General features: G+C 43.0%; 1 long non-coding RNA gene across 1 annotated transcript; it reads left to right on the top strand.

The window, feature by feature from the left end:
- Positions 1-693: 693 nt before the first annotated feature.
- LOC145861077 (uncharacterized) lies at positions 694-15,572 on the top strand. Its single transcript, XR_014380840.1, has 3 exons — positions 694-904; positions 14,742-14,837; positions 15,130-15,572. It is a non-coding gene; the product is annotated as an uncharacterized LOC145861077 (long non-coding RNA).
- The last annotated feature ends 1,262 nt before the right edge of the window (positions 15,573-16,834 follow it).

The following is a 16,834-nucleotide window of genomic DNA, read 5'->3' as shown; positions in this document are numbered from 1 at the left end:
ATACTTAGTCGCCAAAGTACCGGAGCATGTCTTTAATACCCATACAAATGTAGACCTCACAATACATACTCATACAGTACAGTATGTTAAGTGCATTAAGTTTATGTACAGCATATTAATCTGCTCAAAATCGATCCTATCACTTTGCAGTCATCCATCCACACTTATTTTCAGTGGACAATTGGATAAATGTATTTAAGACCCATTTGGAAAGAAAGTGACAAGAAAGAAACAGAGGAAATAAAGTGACAGTACAGTGTTTCAGCTTGTCTGATAGCTCTCTAGATGTACTCTGGATCAAAGAGTCTCCCCGGGCCCAGTATAAGTCTCTGTTGTGATAAGAGTTTAGCATGACTGTGTTCCAGCGCCTCATAAAGACCCATTACTCTATCAATACTGACATCAAATTCTCACCCTGTTGTCACTTAACTTCTCTCTGACAAAGAAAACAACTTTCAAGTTTCTGAGCACTGTGTTTGTATGATAATGATGCCAGAGAATGACTCGATGTGAGTCAAGTGTAGTAGCCCACATTAGACAGAGTAAATACAAAGATTCCTCACACTTCAAAGCAGGAAATGTCATTTGGTTAGTGATGATATCAGAATGTACAGATAGAACCATTCAGACTGATGCAGATAGACAGAATGAGAGACATACCGGTTACAAATACTTTACTCTGCCGTTCACAATCCATATTCCAAAGCACTTCCCACAGACCTTGTGCTCTAAGATCCCCACTCATAGTAACACATGTTTGGATTTTATGACACAGCATGAGCAAAATGGGATTTGAGTTCATACCACTGATTGTTTTGTTTGGGACTGTAGGGCTACACAGCGCTTCACCTGGCCTCTATACACGGACACCACCACATCATCCAGCTCCTGATCAACATCTACAGTAAGTGATTACACCAACCTGACTCGTTTACTCTACTTTTGTTCTAATCATAATGCAGCACATCTTTCTGATATCTTTACCATATCAGACTATAAACACACACCAGAAACACGTTCCTACAACTGTTTGCCTACAACTACTGTTCTTGCACATATGTTACATTGTAGCTGCTGTAAAGTGTTTAAAATGCGTATTGCACACAGGATATGACATATGGGTTCAGACTCTGCGAGAGAAGGCTGGATGCAGATCATGCATTCAAGGCTTGTCTGAAAGCCAATCTAAAGAATACCGCATCCCAAATGACCTTGGTTAGAGCTGAAACAAAGCACCAAACTCCTCCATCAGATGACACGGCTAGACGCTGCCGAGCCAACTCGCAAAAGGAGAGGCCAATAAGTACATATTGGCTCTAATGCGTCTAACCAAGCTATGAAGCCCAGTGGAGCAATTCATGATCAAGGCTTGCGTCGCAAATGGTACCCTATTCCCTATATAGTGCACTACTTTTGACCAGAGCCATATGGGCCCTTCCTCTAGGCCCTGGCCAGAAGTAGTGCACTATATAGGGAATAGGGTGGCATTTGGGACTCGGGACCAAATCTGCAGGATCCCTGTGGTGGTGTGCCAGGTCAGAGGCCTTGTTTGTGGAACCCTCCTGCCAGTATAGACAGCCATATGCTTAGAGTCAGCCTGTACCATTCACCCAGACACACAGGCCCTCAGCGTCGCTGTCTTCAGACACTCTCTCTGTACACAAAAGCATGTTTCCATATGGCCAATGAGAATAATGAGTCTGGTCTCTCTCTGCCAAGGACCCCCCTCTACAAATCCCTTTTTTGTGTCTTTCAGAGTCAATGAGATTGAGGCGAGGTAGGGAGGGAGGGAGGATGGGCGTTTGGCCTGTCAGTCAAGTGCTCCTGTTGCTGTGTGACAGTTTAGCTCAGGGATAGGCAACCCTGGTCCTGGAGTGCCGCAGGCACTTCATGTTTTTGATTTAACCAACCTGGAAGACCAGGTGTGTTGTGTCGTGTTTTGCACTCTTTGTACAAAATAATAAAATGCAGTTTGACAGGACCTTACTAAACGTAGCTCTTTATTAGCTAGCTATAACTGGCATGTTCATGTGTCTCTGGCCAAGATCAACTGGAAGAAATGACCTCACGACCTGGGTGGTCTTAACCAATCATATCACAGTATGATACGACAGTTGAATGCAACCAATACATGCTCTGTAGTTTGAACTCAAGGTAAGTAACTATTTATTCTGCATACTGCACCAACTGCATCAACATAACAGACTCTGAAACAATGACTCAATACTTAGTCCTTCACGTAATCTTTGAAGGGAAAATGACTCAATACTTACTCCCTCACGTTCTCTTTCAGGGGAACAGTTAATCTCGTCAGTGTGTTGTTCTTTTATGTTCAGTAGGTGACAAAAATTGCGGCAGTACACCGCTCCTTCTGCGGTGCGGACGTGATATAAACGTTCAGTGTCAGCTGACTGGATGACGGCTGCTAGCTTCCAGAGGCCATGCTCCTGAATTCTAACTAACTCTCCGTCGTTCAGTGGTGGCAGTGGTCTAGCTGACCTTTTGTAGGATCGCTTTTGGTGTTATTGTTTCTGTGCACGTTTTGCATGGACTTCCCTGTAGCTGATGACTTCAGGTTGCAGCTGCTGGTTGGTGCTGGGAAGGATTGAGCGAAGTTTGCGGCTCCTCAACAGCTGGGCTGGTGATTTGAAGTTGTCAACTGGAGTGTTGCGGTATTCAAGGAGACGGAAGTAGGGGTCTCTCTTGTCTGCATTTGCTTTGTCCATGCAATCTGCATAGATTTTTCAACAAGGCCATTACTTTGAGGGTAATGTGGGCTTGTGGTGATGTGTGTGAACTCACATGCTTTTGTGAAGGATTCAAACTCATTTGATTTGTAACAGGGGCCATTGTCAGATATTACAGTCTCTACAATGCCATGCCTGGCAAAGGCTGCTTTCAACTTGTGGATCACAGCTGTAAATGTTCTGCTGTGAGGCTTGTCAAGTTTGAAGTATCTGCTGTAGTAGTCCACTGTTACGTTGTAGTCCTCGTTGTTCCAAGTGAACCGATCGGTTTCCATTACCTGCCAGGGTCAGTCTGGGATACAGTGAGGTAACATTGGCTCTTTGGTGTTTGAGGGCGTTGTTCAAGACAGGTGGGGCATTTACCAACAATGTCCTCTATTTGTTTGCACACACATGGGCCAAAACAAAATGCCCAGTGCTCTCTGTCTGCACTTTTCCATGCCCATGTGTCCAGCATGGATCTTTGTCAAAACCTATTCTCTGAGACTGGCAGGATTGATGATTTTCTCTCCTTTGAAAATGATTCCGTTGATCTGTGATCGTTCATCACGATGGTTCCAGAACTCTGAGACGCTCGGAGGGCATTTTCTCCTCTCCTTAAGCCATCCATCCTGTATGACTTTCCTCAGCTGTGTGAGTTGTGTCATTTTCTGTTTCTGCTCTGATCTCCTTCAGTTTTGTGTCACTAACTGGTAAGTTGTTGTACACAGTGTGCACCTGCATGTCCATGCCTTCACTGAGGCTGCTGTCCTTGTAGGTAAGACACTTCCTGGAGAGTGTGTCTGCGACAGGGATGTCTTTGCCGGGACTGTGAGTGATTGTGAAGTCGTATTTTTGTAGTTGAAGGATCATTCTCTCTAGCCTTGGCTGGGCTGCGGCTAGCGGTTTCCTCATAATTGACTCGAGGGGCTTGTGGCCGGATTCCACAATGACTTGTCATCCATAGACGTAATAAATGGAAATGCTTACATCTGAACAGAATGGCGAACTGCTCCTTTTTGATTTGAGCGTAGCTGATTTCAGTCTGTGAAAGATTTGGAAGTGTAGTCGATGGGCTTTTTTTCTTGCAGTAGCACTGCACCTAGTCCATACTTTGACGCGTCCACTTGGAGTCTGAGCTCTTTGTTGGGGTCATAGTAGGCAAGGATTGGTCCTGGTCTCTCGTGATCAAGTCTTTCACATTCTGGAAAGCAATGTCGTGTTGCTTGTCCCAGAGGAACTCACTGGACTGCTTTAGCAGCTGACGCAGGGTTGCATTAGAATTGGAGAGGCTGGGTGCAAACTTGGCTAAGTAGTTGACCATGCCAAGCACTGTTTCCTGTATCCTCCAAACAGTGTGTTGAACGTTGTGACCTTAGATGACTCTTCTGTGAGCTTGATAGCCCAGTAGCCTGATCTGGCGTCCATGACACTGAAGTAGCGTACTCCCGCTAGCTTGTGTGTGATGCCATCTAGCGTCGGTAAGGGGTAACGGGGGCGTTTGATAGCCTTGTTCAAGTCCCTTGGGTCGAGACATACTCTGAGCTTGTCTGTGCATGGTTTCTCCACCAGCACTAACGCGTTTACCCAATCTGTCGGTTCTGTAACCTTGGTGACGATGTCAGATTGCTCTACGTCTCTTTCTTCAGATGGGCTCGGAGAGCAAGGGGAATCTTTCTCAGTGGGTAGACCACTGGGGTTGCGTCTGGGTCAAGGTGAATGGTACATTCTCCTGGGAATAGTTCTATTCCTGTAAAAACATCAGCATTGTCCAGCGTTAGCGCAGATCCAACATTCAAAAGTTTCTCTCACTCGCGGTGAGTATATTCCAAATACAATATGGTCCCTGACCAATCTCATCCTTGTTTGCATAATCACAGTCTTTCACAAGCAGACGCAGCTCAGTCACAAACTGTTCAAACGATTCGCTAGCTCCCTGTACTTTCTCATGGAATTTGTACCTAACAGACATCGTATTGGTCTTTGGCACAAACATATGCTTCAAAACAATCGTAGAATGTTTTCAGTAAATGACCATGTGGCGTAAATCTCTCCCTTTTTCACCGATCCACAGGAGAAGGTAGCTGCACTTTTCCTCCTCTCCTCTTTCCTTCAGAGGACCCGTGAACATTAGTTCCACATACTGTTTTGAACTTACGCCATGCATCGGGTAAGTTTGTAGACCCCCAGTCCATTCGAGGTGAAGGAACTCCAGCAAAATCCATCTTTTAGTCCTTTTACTCTGACACCGTGCATTGTTTTGCACGCAGGCACTTCATGTTTTTGATTTAACCAACCTGGAAGACCAGGTGTCTTGTCTTGTTTTGCACTCTTTGTACAAAATAATAAAATGCAGTACGACAGGATCTTTCTAAACGTAGCTCTTTTTTAGCTAGCTATAACTGGCATGTTCATGTGTCTCCGGCCATGATCAACTGGAAAAAATGACCTCACGACCTGGGTGGTCTTAACCAATCATATCGCAGTATGATCCGATGGTAGAATGCAACCAATTACAATTCAGAATGTTGACACATACAGTGGGGGAAAAAAGTATTTGATCCCATGCTGATTTTGTATGTTTGCCCACTTACAAAGAAATGATCAGTCTATAGTTGTAATGGTAGGTTTATATGAACAGTGAGAGGCAGAATAACAACAAAAAAATCCAGAAAAACGCATGTCAAAAATGTTATAAATTGATTTGCATTTTAATGAGGGAAATAAGTATTTGATCCCTTTGCAAAACATTACTTAGTACTTGGTGGCAAAACCCTTGTTGGCAATCACAGAGGTCAGACGTTTCTTGTAGTTGGCCACCAGGTTTGCACACATCTCAGGAGGGATTTTGTCCCACTCATCTTTGCAGATCTTCTCCAAGTAATTAAGGTTTCGAGGCTGACGTTTGGCAACTCGAACCTCCAGGACCTTAATGTGCTTCTTCTTAAGCCACTCCTTTGTTGCCTTGGCCGTGTGTTTTGGGTCATTGTCATGCTGGAATACCCATCCACGATCCATTTTCAATGCCCTGGCTGAGGGAAGGATGTTCTCACCCAAGATTTGATGGTACATGGCCCCGTCCATCGTCCCTTTGATGCGGTGAAGTTGTCCTGTCCCCTTAGCAGAAAAACACCCCCAAAGCATAATGTTTCCACTTCCATGTTTGACGGTGGAGATGGTGTTCTTGGGGTCATAGGCAGCATTCCTCCTCCTCCAAACACGGCGAGTTGTTGCCAAAGAGCTCCATTTTGGTCTCATCTGACCACAACACTTTCACCAGTTGTCCTCTGAATCATTCAGATGTTCATTGGCAAACTTCTGACGGGCATGTATATGTATTCTTCAGCAGGGGGACCTTGCGGGCGCTGCAAGATTTCAGTCCTTCACGGCGTAGTGTCTTACCAATTGTTTTCTTGGTGACTATGGTCCCAGCTGCCTTGAGATCATTGACAAGATCCTCCCGTGTAGTTCTGGGCTGATTCCTCACCGTTCTCATGATCATTGCAACTCCACGAGGTGAGATCTTGCATGGAGCCCCAGGCTGAGGGATATTGACAGTTCTTTTGTGTTTCTTCCATTTGCGAATAATCGCACCAAATGTTGTCACCTTCTCACCAAGCTGCTTGGCGATGGTCTTGTAGCCCATTCCAGCCTTTTGTAGGTCTACAATCTTATCCCTGACATCCTTGGAGAGCTCTTTGGTCTTGGCCATGGTGGAGAGTTTGGAATCTGATTGATTGATTGCTTCTGTGGACAGGTGTCTCTTATACAGGTAACAAGCTGCGGTTAGGAGCACTCCCTTTAAGAGTGTGCTCCTAATCTCAGCTCGTTACCTGTATAAAAGACACCTGGGAGCCAGAAATCTTTCTGATTGAGAGGGGGTCAAATACTTATTTCCCTCATTAAAATGCGAATCAATTTATAACATTTTTGACATGCGTTTTTCTCGATATTTTTGTTGTTATTCTGTCTCTCACTGTTCAAATAAACCTAACATTAAAATTATAGACTGGTCATTTCTTTGTCAGTGGGCAAACATACAATAGCAGCAGGGGATCAAATACTTTTTTCCCTCACTGTATCAATATTATATGTTGAATTTAGACAATCACTGAACTGATCAATTAGCTAAGTAGCTCAGTGTGGTGCCTAGTTGGGACAAAATCCTGCACTGCTTGCAGCACTCCAGGAACAGGATTGCCTACTCCTGGTTTAGCAATGGTGTGTTGCAAACATGCACCCAATTTGTCTGAACCCTATGCCTCTATGCAAATTGGTGATTTTTTTCCCTTGATTCTGTCTTCGAAAGGACCAAAGAAGTGACACACACAGTCTCCTGGGAGAAATGTTTGAATAATGTAATTTTAACATCGGCCTCTAAATCCTCTGTCCCTATTCCACCCCTGTTGGACAAGACTCAACACTCCAACCTTTAACAATAGGCTTTTATTTTGAAAACTGTAAGCAAAGATACTGCGTAACCGTAGCGAAGGATGATTTGATTCAAAGTGAAGGAACAGTTAGTCCAACTTCATTTGTTTGTTTAAACCTGAGCTCTCGACCTCACCATACACACAGTGCCTTCAGGAAGTATTCACACCCCTTGACGTTTTCCACATTTTGTTTTGTTACAGCCTGAATTTAAAATTGATTACATTTCGTTTTTTTGTCACTGGCCTACACACAATACCCCATAATGTCAGTGGAATATATATATATATATATATATATATATATATATATATATTAATTAATAAAAAATGAAAAGCTGAAATGTCTTGGGTCAATACGTATTAAACCCCTTTGTTATGGCTTGCCTAAATAAGTTCAGGAGTAAAAATGTGCTTAACAAGTCACATAATAAGTTTATAACACTCTGTGTGCAATAATAGTGCTCATCTCTGTACCCCACAAATACAATTATCTGTAAGGTCCCTCAGTTGAGCAGTGAATTCCAAACCCAGATTCAACCACAAAGACCAGGGAGGTTTTCCAATGCCTTCTAAAGAAGGGCACCTATTGGTAGATTGGTAAGAAATGTAAAAAGCAGACATTGAATATCCCTTTGAGCATGGTGAAGTTATTACTTACACTTTGGATGGTGTATCAATACACCCAGTCACTACAAAGATACAAGCGTCCTTCCTAACTAAGTTGCCGGAGAGGAAAGCAACTGCTCATGGATTTCATCATGAGGCCAATGGTGACTTTAAAACAGAGTTTAATGGCTGTAATAGGAGAAAACTGAGGATGGATCAATCACACAGTAGTTTCTCCACAATACTAACCTAATTGACAGAGTGAAATGAAGGAAGCCTGTCTAGAATAAAACTATTCCAAAACATGTATCCTGTTTGCAACAAGGCACTAAAATAATACTGCCAAAAATGTGGCAAAGCATGAATTACATTTTGAATGAATGAATTACATTTTATTTTTGTGTCAAATCACCAATTGGCACACAATCCCTTATGGGATTAATTGACAAATAAACAAACATTACAATAATTCACTGTGGATATTAAATTATAATTCTTCTTCCGGTGTTCTCTGCATTGCACATCACATAAATAGTGAAAAGATGTAATGTAAAAATCAATACATAATAGTAAATAAGTTTATCCAAAAAAGTATTATATCCCTAGAGCAGTAAAATAATATACATACATACATACATACATACATACATACATACATACATACATACATACATACATACATACATACATACATAACATACATAACATACATAACATATACAGATAAATAAATACAGAAAAAGAAACAGATTGCATTTAAACCCAGTCTGGCACAAAGAGAAGATTCTTATGGGAGACAATCTATATACACATGTGCCATTTACCACATAGAAGCTAAAAATTGTATTATAGGTAGCCCTTTTTCTTTTAGTCCAGGCTTTATATAAATATTCCGCAAACGGAAATACACAATGGACAAAAAACCATTTCAGTTTCTCCTCATCGCTCAGCCACAGAATGCCAGGGTATATCTGGTGTGCTTTCTGGAATAAGAGCAAGCGTATATTGTGGTAGAAAGGGCAATAGAGGATAAAATGACTTTCATTCTCTATTTCTTCGAGGTCACAATAGTTACATAGGCTTTCCTCTTCCATTTCACCACAATACCGACCTGTTTCAATACGCAGAGGCAATATCCCTGATCTTACCTGTGCACATAGCGATCTCTTGCTTTTAGGTAGGTTATACATAACATATCTCTCACACACAAATGCACCCTTAATCAAACAAAAGGTTCTCAATTTGGGTTTATGATTAATCTCCTCCACCCATTTTTTTCATATTGCATCAACAGTTGTTTTTTAATCATATCTATGTCTCCCTTAATTTGGTTTTCGTACAGATGTTCACAGTCAGACTGTTGAAAGGTCAGACATTTCAATTTCCCAGGCTCCACCTATGGATAGATCCCATTGAAAAACTTGACTATCTATTCTGGCAGTTGGCATGTCCAGCAGTCTATTCCAAAGTCTCACCATACACACCTTCCATCTCACCTCACAGGGTTCCCAGCCCATGTCCCCAGTTATGCAGGTATAGGTGCAAACTTGTGGACATCTAAAAAGTAACATTCTGCTCTGTTATGGACATAGTACCTGGTTGTGCAAATTGTGTGCAAAGCTGTCGTCAAGGCAAAGGATTGCTATTTGAAGAATCTCAAATATAAAATATATTTTGATTTGTTTAACACTTTTTTGGGCTACTACATGATTCCATATGTGTTATTTCATAGGTTTGATGTCTTCACTATTATTTTACAATGTAGAAAATAGTCAAAATAAAGAACAACTAATGAGAATAGGTGTTCTAAAACTTTTGACCGGTAGTGTATGTAAATAGCATATGCTTCTGTATATAGGTATACTTGACTTAACAAATTACTATAGGGGGAGGATGCATCTCTACCCCATGTGGACTGTTCAGGTGGCAAATAGCATGAAAGCACAATAAAACAATAATCTGACTCCCTATGTTCAAAGCACAAACCAATAATTCCTTCTATGGCTTTATTGATCATTTCAATTTTATACGCATTCATTATATCAAACCTAACACATATTCCCATTCCCGCAGAGCCCCTGGGGACTTTCACATTAGTTTTTATGTTGAGTCGATGCCATACATACCCTTCAATATCAATAGTTTCTTGCAAATGCTTTTCATTTATTGAGATATTATCTGGGTTTAAGGATTTTAGTATCGTTATTCGTAATTTATTGTTCAAGGTAGTCCATCCGTTAACATTCCAATGCGCAATTGAAATCGAATCTCGTAGGGGATGGGAAGCTCCTCAGTATGTAGTAGGTCTGTCCACCCCATATCCTTGTCCACATTGTCCCTCTGGTTGATCTCGTTTCATGACCCATCCGCTTCCCATGACGAAATAATCCTTTCCTCCTGGTATTTCCCTCAGCAGCTTCTTGAAGTTCAGTTCTAGAAGGCGATCAATGTGGGACTTGGCTGATCAAAGGAAGACTTTGTCATAATCAGGATGGCCTCGCAGCTTCGTTTTTTTTCATAACAGAGTCACTTTTTCCTTCACGGACCGTCACTCCACCTTCACAACCCCGGGACCTTTACCTCTGTCCCTCATCCTCTCAACTGCAATCACCTCTGTTTCGCAGCCTAAGGCCTACTGACGTCAACTGGTTCACCTTGGAGATTAGGTCCTCGTTTTCATGAGCTGGAAGTCCTGCAACCATGATAGAACTTTGTTGTTTTGGCAGCACCTATTCTCCCAGATTCTAGGAATTCTACACGGGACTCCAGACATCCAACTTTAAGAGCTGTGGTATTGTAGCTGCTTGTTATTATTCTCTAGTTGAGTCAGCAAAACTATATGATTATCAACTTTACTTTTCATTCCTTTTTCAATACTAAGCTTCATTTCATCCATCTTCTTTTTTATTTTTGTACCTAGACACCTTATCTCCGTCATGAGATTAGCCATGCTATTGGCACTTTCTTTCTTTGATAAATTCGGCTCCATGCTTTTCTCACGACTGCGTAGATTTCTACCAGAGTCCATATCTTTAAGCAGTTAGGTTTTTCTGTTATTGCCTTTCAAGGTAGATAGCCAGCTAAATGTATAGCTAGGCTAGCCAGATTACTCGCCAAACATTCCCCGACATGACTGTCAATTGACTGTCTCTCACCCTCATGCTATTCAGACTTCAGCTGCCTCCATTTATGGGCCGATCTCTTTAAAACGTTTTGAAAGAGTTTGGTCCCATAAAGAAGCAGCAGCGTTTTTAGCTTGTTATGTTTGGGGCAAATCCAATATAACACATTACTGAGTACCACTCTCCATATTTTCAAGCATAGTGGTGGCTGCATCATGTAATGGGTATGCTTGTAATCATTAAGGACTGGGGAGTTTTTCAGGATAAAAAATAAACGGAATGGAGTTAAGTACAGGCAAAATACTAGAGGAGGTTCATTCTGCTATCCACCAGACACTGAAAGATGAATTCACCTTTCAGCAGGACAATAACCTAAAACACAAGGCCAAATCTACACTGGAGTTGCTTACCAAGAAGAAAGTGAACGTTCCTGAGTGGCCGAGTTAGTTTTTTCTGCTTGAAAATCTAAGTTAAGACCTGAAAATGGTTATCCTACAGTGATCAACAACTAATTTGACAGAGTTAAAGAACTCTGAAAATAATAATGGGCAAATGTTGCACACTCCAGGTGTGGAAAGCTCTTAGAGACATAAAGATTTACAGCTGTAATCGCTGCTAAAGGGGATTCTAACATACACTACATTACCAAAAGTATGTGGACACCTGCTAGTTGAACATCTCATTCCAAGATCATGGGCATTAATATGGAGTTGGTCCCCCCTTTGCTGCTATAACAGCCTCCACTCTTCTGGGAAAGCTTTACACCAGATGTTGGAACATTTCTGTGGGGACTTGTTTCCATTCAGCAACAAGAGCATTAGTGAGGTTGGGCACTGATGTAGGGCGGTTAGGCCTGGCTCGCAGTCGGCATTCCAATTCATCCCAAAGGTGTTCGATGGGATTGAGGTTAGAGCTCTGTGCAGGCCAGTTAAGTTCTTCCACACTCTTCCCGACACAGCATTTCTGTACAGACCTCGCTTTGTGTACGGGGGCATTGTCAAGCTGAAACAGGAAAGGGCCTTCCCCAAACTGTTGCCACAAAGTTGGAAGCACAGAATGTAATTGTATCCTGTAGCGTTAAGATTTCTTTTCACTGGAACTTAGGGGCCTAGCCCGAACCATGAAAAACAGCCCCAGACCACTATTCCTCCTCCATCAAACTTTACAGTTGTCACTATGCATTGGGGCAGGTAGCGTTCTCCTGTCATCCGTCAAATCCAAATTGGTCCGTCGGACTGCCAGATCACTCCAGAGAACTCGTTTCCATTACTCCAGAGTCCAATGGCGGCGAGCTTTACACCACTCCAGCCAACTCTTGGCATTGTGCATGGTGATCTTAGGCTTGTGTGCGTCTGAAGCTCTCGATGAACAGTTCTTGTGCTGACGTTGCTTCGAGGCAGTTTGGAACTCGGTAGTGAGTGTTGAAACCGAGGACAGACGATTTTTATGCGCTTCAGCGCTCGCCAGTCCCATTTGGTGAGCTTGTGTGGCCTACCATTTCGCGGCTGAGACGTTGTTGCTCCTAGACATTTCCACTTCACAATAACAGCACTTTCAATTGACCAGGGCAGTCTAGCAGGGCAGAAATTTGACGAACTAAGTTGTTGGAAAGGTGGCATCCTATGACAGTGCCACGTTGAAAGTCACTGAGCTCTTCAGTAAGGCCATTCTACTGCCAGTGTTTGTCAATGTAGATTGCATGACTGTGCGCTCTGTTTTATACACCTGTCAGCAACGGATCTGGCTGAAATAGCTGAATCGACTAATTTGAAGGGGTATCCACATGCTTTTGTATATATAGTGTATATTAACTCAGGGGGTTGAATACTTATCTAATCAAGATATATTAGCATTTTATTTTTCATAATTGTTTTTACAAATGTTAGTATTTTGTGTAGGTCTTTGACAAAAAAAACAACAACAATTAAATCCATTTTAAACCCACTTTGTAACACAACAAAATGTGGTAAAAGTCAAGGGGTGTGAATACTTTCTGAAGGCACTGATAGTTGAGTCTCTGCAGACAGACACGCAGCAGTAGTCGTCTAACTCTTGTTTACCAGAGCTGCAAGGGAGTGTCAGTAGGAGGAAACTGTCGGTAATGAACAGAGTCAGTTACACATCCATTACTGTCTCTGTGTGAGCGAGAAAACAACCTCTGTGGGCCCTCTACCTCATTTAAACTGCTTTATAATTGCTTGGTTTACACAGATATGTACATCTACAGTATCATGTACATTTGTGGGGGGAAATAAGTACTCTGACTGAATTTACAGTTTTTTTACCCAACTATTGTAAATGTATCATATTCACAGTCAATCAACAAATAACAGCAATTTGCATCAATTACACAGACAGGATGATCTTCATGATACTCATGTTTATATAATATTATCCAATAGATTGACTTTTTGGCATTCCGTTCTGAAACTATACCAATGGACATATTGCTTACCCTTGGACTGTATGTATTAAGCATCTCGGAGTAAGAGAGCTGATTTAGGATCAGTTTTTCCTTTTAGATCACAATTAATAAGATTACATGGACAGGGGGGGACTTGCCCCTCGTCTGCATATGGTCATGAGAGGTTTAAATGCTGTTTTGCATCAAGCAGCCCCAAAATGGCAATCAAAGCAGACACAGCACACTCTTATTCATTCAGATTGGATTGGCAGGGCTGGCAGATGGTAACTATGCGTCTGCAGAGAGAGGGAGAGAACCTGAATACAGAATGAGACATTTTAAAATCAGTGGATCCTGTGTCATTCATTCTGAAGAGGCATTACAGGCTGTTGATTTGCCTTCAGAAAGAATAGAGGAGCTGCTGACCTTTCTCTCAGTCGCTCTCTCTCTGCCCGCCCTCCTCTCAAAAGCACAATTCCCTCTCCTCCACTGCATGTTATCTCAGATAATTACCTGCCGCCTTTCTCCAGAGTCCCTGGGGGCCTCTCTCTCCCTCCCTCTCACTCAGCCGCTCCATTGTGGAAGGGAATGGAGGAGGAAAAGAGGAAAGTTAAAAGAAGAGTGGAGGGGGAGTTTTCAACCCATCTTCCTGCTAGCCAACAAGCTATTTCTTAATGAGGCTCTCAGGTATTGGTGGTGGTGGAGGCTCCCCTCCCAGTTGAGAGCCTCCGTACACAAGAGTGTAACAGTGATGAGCATTGTGGGAAAACACGGGGCCAATAGCCAGAGACCGCACCACCTCCCGCCCATCACACTGTGGAGATTAGTTTTAATGACACCCCACAGGTACTTCTTTAAAAAAACGTCAGATACAGGAGCAAGTCGCTCATGTGTCCTTGACTCCCGTTCTCTCACTGACAGTTTGAGATACGACTCAAAAACATTAGTGCTGCTGGCCTACAGTATGAGCCCAGCTGAACTGCCTCTAGCCTAGTATCTAGGCTACTGTGTGTGTGTGTGAGCGGGATTTAGGGAATACACTATCATATTATTTGCTATTTTGCATGTTATGAATGGATTTATATCGAAATAAATGAATTATTGGGATAATTGCAAGTCAGATAGATATGTTCAAAGTCTAGTGTCTTGCACAGTGAGCTTCAAAAGTATTGGGGCAGTGACACATTTTTGTGTCGTTTTGGCTCTGTACTCCAACACTTGGAATTTGAAATTCTACAATCACTATGATGTTCATCCATATCAGGTGAAAATACCCTCAAATTAAAGCTGACAGTCTGCACTTTAACCTCATAGTCATTGTACCATTTCAAAGTGTTGGAGTACAGAGCCAAAACAACAACAAAAAATTGTCACTGTCCCAATACTTTTGGGGCTCACTGTATGTCTAAGTATCAATATACAGAAAATATCTTCTTCCCCATTTGATCAGATGCCAGAACTAACATCAGGGACTACCATGGGAAGCTTGCAGCCCATTACTGGAGTGGCAATGCTGATGTGTTCAACAAACCAGGCTCGCAGTCATGTAAGTGCTTTTACTGTGTGGCCTTCCTGTGGTTTCCACTTGTAGCTAAAGGGATAACCACATCCACCACAACAGTTAGTCAATCCATTTCTTGAGCATGTAGTAGACATAGTAGGTGGTGTTGTTTGAGCCGTCTCATCCACTAATGGTGTAGTTTGGTATAGTTCGAGTAGAGCTGTTGTAATTAATGGGTTGCATGTGTCCTCTCATTAAAAGTTAGCACTGACGCTTTCTGTAGACCATGGCATGCCAATACTGATGAAACATGCCTTGTTGGTCCTCCCCCTCTCAGGTGGGAAATGGTCATCAAAAGGAGGAAGAAAGGCCCAGCGCTACACCAACCTACCCTCTCTGCTCCTCTCTCGCTCGCGGAGCCAGGGGAACCTCAACAACCTGGAGTTTGGGACTGCGCCTCAGACCCCACGGCCCCCGCGCTCCCCATCCAGTATAGACTTCCACAGCTTCCAATCCCCACAGCTCTATGGAGATCATTTCTGATTAAAGATCGATAATAGATTGTTTTATACTGCATCCCAAATGGCACCCTATTCCCGATATAGTGCATATATATATAGTCCCATAGGGCTCTGGTTAAAAGGAATGAACCATGTAGGGAATAGGGTGCCATTTGGGACGTAATCTTATTTTTCTATTATGATCATGGCGATAAAGTATGATTGGTCAAGCACAAAAGGATTTGATTGATTGAAAGTTAAAGAAAGTTGTTGAACTGTCTGGCACAAGTCTCTCTCCTTACTATGGCATTTTAGCATGTACACTGAACATACATATCAACGCAACATGTAAACTGTTGGTCCCATTTTTTTAATGAGCTGAAATAAAAGATCCCAGAAATATTCCATACGCACAAAAATACACTGCTCAAAAAAATAAAGGGAACACTTAAACGACACAATGTAACTCCAAGTCAATCACACTTCTGTGAAATCAAACTGTCCACTTAGGAAGCAACACTGATTGACAATAAATTTCACATGCTGTTGTGCAAATGGAATAGACAACGGGTGGAGATTATAGGCAATTAGCAAGACACCCCCAATAAAGGAGTGGTTCTGCAGGTGGTGACCAAAGACCACTTCTCAGTTCCTATGCTTCCTGGCTGATGTTTTGGTCACTTTTGAATACTGGCGGTGCTTTCACTCTAGTGGTAGCATGAGACGGAGTCTACAACCCACACAAGTGGCTCAGGTAGTGCAGCTCATCCAGGATGGGACATCAGTGCGAGCTGTGGCAAGAAGGTTTGCTGTGTCTGTCAGCGTAATGTCCAGAGCATGGAGGCACTACCAGGAGACAGGCCAGTACATCAGGAGACGTGGAGGAGGTCGTAGGAGGGCAACACCCAGCAGCAGGACCGCTACCTCCGCCTTTGTGCAAGGAGGAGCAGGAGGAGCACTGCCAGAGCCCTGCAAAATGACCTCCAGCAGGCCACAAATGTGCATGTGTCTGCTCAAACGGTCAGAAACAGACTCCATGAGGGTGGTATGAGGGCCCGACGTCCACAGGTGGGGGTTATGCTTACAGCCCAACACCGTGCAGGACGTTTGGCATTTGCCAGAGAACACTAAGATTGGCAAATTCGCCACTGGCGCCCTGTGCTCTTCACAGATGAAAGCAGGTTCACACTGAGCACATGTGACAGAGTCTGAAGACGCCGTGGAGAACGTTCTGCTGCCTGCAACATCCTCCAGCATGACCGGTTTTGGTGGTGGGTCAGTCATGGTGTGGGGTGGCATTTCTTTGGGGGGCCGCACAGCCCTCCATGTGCTCGCCAGAGGTAGCCTGACTGCCATTAGGTACCAAGATGAGATCCTCAGACCCCTTGTGAGACCATATGCTGGTGCGGTTGGCCCTGGGTTCCTCCTAATGCAAGACAATGCTAGACCTCATGTGGCTGGAGTGTGTCAGCAGTTCCTGCAAGAGGAAGGCATTGATGCTATGGACTGGCCCGCCCGTTCCCCAGACCTGAATCCAATTGA

Source organism: Salmo salar, chromosome 16 (genome assembly GCF_965601325.2).
Source record: "Salmo salar chromosome 16, fSalSal1, whole genome shotgun sequence".
NCBI lineage: Eukaryota > Metazoa > Chordata > Actinopteri > Salmoniformes > Salmonidae > Salmo > Salmo salar.
Note: the sequence above shows the minus strand (reverse complement) of the source record. Positions and strands in the feature narration are given on the sequence as shown.